Here is a 3,826-nt window from a genome sequence, read left to right as displayed (position 1 = left end):
TTGGTGGATGCTCTTCTAGAGAAAAATCTTGATTTTGTGGAGGAGAGTTAGCTTCCACAGGGTAACCCATACATCCCTCTGTCTCATCAATTGTGGGCAAAGCTCAATTGGGTCGTGGTTGAATTAGTACGCCACCAAATAGCCAGATGCAATGTCATACTTTCTACCTTTGTTCAATACGCACTGTAGTTCATCAGCTCCAGGTTCAATTTTCAGAGATAATATTTTGTTTGCAATTTCTGCAGGAAAGCTTTTCTGGATCAATGTCTGATTCCAATATTGGTTCTTTGTGAATAGGTCTTTAACCCAGAAAATAGGTTGTCCTAAGTTCTGGCTTTGCAAGCCACGTGTGATAGTGAACGGATACAGAGGAGGAAGCCTTGGGTCTCCATAGATGCGCACCAGGGAGGTTGTGTCAATCCGCCAAGTTATCCCTTTTTCAACTACAGAACGCCCTTCTAAAAGGCTTTTCCAGCCCCATGAAAGTAAGCTTCTTACCTTTGCCTTTAGCGCATCAGTATATTTGTAGTATTTTTCTTTGAGTATTCTGCTTATAAGAGAATTAGACTGTGTTACGATCCTCCAAAATTGCTTGCCCAGTAAAACTACATTTTGTACTTTAAAGTCTTTAAAACCCAAACCCGCTTCCCTCTTCGGTCTTGTTATCGTATTCCAACTTATCCAAACTATACGTCTTTAACTCCCTTTTTTCCCCTCCAAAACTATGTGAGGATACTGTGAATATCTGAAATTAGGCTATCTGGAGTCTGAAGCAGGATAAAGTGTAAATTGGAATGGCTTCTCTCATCGCCTTTAGTAGGACTTGTCTTCCCTCTGCTGAAAGGAGGTTGCGCTTCCACCCTTGGACTTTGTTACAGAGTTTTTCTCTAACCAAACTGAAGGCTGTCTTTTTATATTTAGACACAATAGAGGGTAAACCAAGATACTTGTCCTGAGTCCCAATGTGATTAATATTTAATGCCTCTGCCAACTGAATCTGAATCGGGTACGGGGTGTTGTTACTAAAAAAATGCTACCGACTTGGCCAAATTAACCTACTGCTCACTAAAGCTCTGATAGAATGCTAGTAAATTAAGAATATTATCACAACTATCCATAGCAGCTTTACAAAATAGAATATAGTCATAAGCAAATAATAAATGGTTTACTCTAGAACATCACCTAGTCACTTGAATTCCTTGAATTGTATTATTTTGTTCTGCCTTGTGTAGCAAGAAAGAGAGTTTTTCTGCACAAAATAAAAAAGATAGGGGGATAAAGAATCTCGTTGACGGATACCTCTATTTGGGCTGAAGAAGCCAAAAGGTTGACATTCCACAACAACAAAATAAGAAATAGTTGTTATTAGTTCACAAACCCAATTAATCCACGTATCATCAAATCCAAGCTTGTTTAGCATAAACCATAAAAAATGTCACTCCACCTTGGCATAGACTTTACTCATATCAAGTTTGATGGCCATTTCTATTGCCACACCCTGTCGCTTAGGTTTCAGATAGTGTATGTATTCATGGGCAATGAGAATATTTATGGATATGAGGCGGCCTTTAATAAAAGTACTCTGGTTAAGACTTATTAGTTTAGGCATCATCCCTTGAAGACTATGGACCACGACTTTAGAGATAATTTTATAGATAATCGAAGAAAGACTAACAGGTTTCACCTGAGTCATGGTATTAGCATTTGGAACCTTTGGAATCAAACAGATTTGGGTGTGCTTAAAGCCCTTTAGAATTCTCCCACTTGCAAACACACTTAGAACCGTTCTAAAGACATCTCCATTAACAATGTTCCAGTAATTCTGAAAGAATTTAGCTGTCATACCATCATCACCAGGCGCACTCTGAGAATGAATGCTGAATGTAGCTCTCTTGACCGCTTCTATAGTGATTGGGTTTCGAAGCCGACGGTTCATGGAAGTTATAACCTTCAGCTCGAAGTCTGTAAAGTACGATCCAGGATTAGCTTGACAAGTAGAAGAAAAAATGCCCCTGAAATAACGCTTTGCCACTTCGGCTATAACTGCCTTAGAGGTTGCAACTTCACTATTATCTCCTTCTAATTTCCATATCTTGTTTCTCTTGATTCTATTTCTGAATTTCTGATGAAAAAATGATGTGTTCTGATCACCTGCTTGTAACCATTTGATCCTAAATTTAACTTTTCAGTACATTTTCTTATCATGAAATGCTATTTTCAGCTGTTTTCCTAATTCAATTACTATATATAAACAATTCAGTGTTCATAAACAGCATATCATATATAATATAAAAGAAGAAACCATGTATTAAAGTATTGAAGCATGGACAATATCAAAATTTAAAAATAAATAAAGTTGATTTGAAGTATTATGTGTCCAAATATTTTTAATAGTTAAGTTTAATCAAATTCTGTTATCAATGTCTTTTTTTCTCAACGTCCTTTCCTTCTTTTTTAATCTGTCTTTTTCTTATTTTTCTCTCTTTCTTTATCTTTCTTCTAGATCTTTCACTTTTGTTTTGTGTCTGAGTGTGTAGAAATGACAACAGATTTCTATGAAAAAAGAGTTGCCATGCTAATAAAACACTCTCCAAAAATATATCTGTGAAATTTTCAAAAAATTAAATAAAAAATTGAAAAAAAGTAAAAAAATGAAACAAAAATTCAATCCTCACACTAAAATTACTATTGAAAAAACATTGCTTACCATTTAATAGCTGCTTTAGTAGGGGTGTTCGCGGTGCGGTTTGGTTCGGTTTTTGAATGAAAAGTCATCCGATCCGATTGTCTAATTATACTGCGGTTCGGTTTGGTTCGGTTTTTTTATCGAAACCATCCGAACCAAACCAAACCAATTAAAATCGGTTTGGTTTGGTTCGGTTTGTTCGGTTTTTCAATCAATTAAAAAAAATTCTACTATACTACTTCACAAAGTCATAACATGATATATTTAGAATCATTTATTTTTTGAAGGAAGAAATTACTTTTAGACAAATTACCAAACATAATCATTATACATCAAAATCAATTTTACAAAAATTAGAATGCAAACAAAGCTTACCTCTACAATAGGGCCTATTCTAAAAGTTCCCATGACCTTTTCTTTAAACACTGGTGCACGAAATTGCAATCACACTTTTGCAATCCCGCACAACTAACCAGCAAGTGTACTGGGTCGTCCAAGTAATACCTTGCGTGAGCAAGGGTCGATCCCACAGAGATTGTCGGCTTGAAGCAAGCTATGGTTATCTTGTAATTCTTAGTCAGGATATCAGAAATTATCAGGATTGATTGTGAAAAGCAAAAGAACATGAAATGATTACTTGTTTTGCAGTAATGGAGAATAGGTTGAGGTTTGGAGATGCTCCATCTTCTGAATCTCTGCTTTCCTACTGTCTTCTTCTTCAAACACGCAGGTCTCCTTCCATGGCAAGCTGTATGCAGGGTTTCACCGAAATACCACAGACAAGGTTTAGACCTTCCGGATTCTCTTGAATGCCGCCATCAGTTCTAGCTTATACCACGAAGATTCCGGTTAAAGAACCCAAGAGATAACTACTTAATCTAAGGTAGAACGGAGGTGGTTGTTAGGCACACGTTCAAAGTTGAGAATGATGATGATTGTCACGGATCATCACATTCATCCGGATTAAGAACAAGTATTATCTTAGAATGGAAGCAAGCATGATTGAATAAGAAACAGTAGTAATTGCATTAATCCATCAAGACACAGCAGAGCTTCTCACCCCCAACCATGGGGTTTAGAGACTCATGCCGTGGAAAGTACACAAAGAAAACGTGTAAAGTGTCATGAGGTCATAAGGTC

The 3,826-nt window shown here is 36.6% G+C and overlaps 1 long non-coding RNA gene across 1 annotated transcript in view; it reads right to left on the bottom strand.

Annotated features, from left to right (window-relative positions):
- Positions 1-2,947: 2,947 nt before the first annotated feature.
- Positions 2,948-3,826, bottom strand: part of LOC110273934 (uncharacterized) — a 6,975-nt gene continuing 6,096 nt past the window's right edge. The window contains exon 2 of the long non-coding RNA XR_002365453.2: positions 2,948-3,097. This is a non-coding gene — a long non-coding RNA (uncharacterized LOC110273934). The remainder of the gene's footprint in view (positions 3,098-3,826) is intronic.

Source organism: Arachis duranensis, chromosome 7, assembly GCF_000817695.3.
Source record: "Arachis duranensis cultivar V14167 chromosome 7, aradu.V14167.gnm2.J7QH, whole genome shotgun sequence".
In the NCBI taxonomy this organism is placed as follows: domain Eukaryota; kingdom Viridiplantae; phylum Streptophyta; class Magnoliopsida; order Fabales; family Fabaceae; genus Arachis; species Arachis duranensis.
The sequence above is the reverse complement of the archived record's forward strand: the minus strand, read 5'-3'. Positions and strand labels throughout refer to the sequence as shown.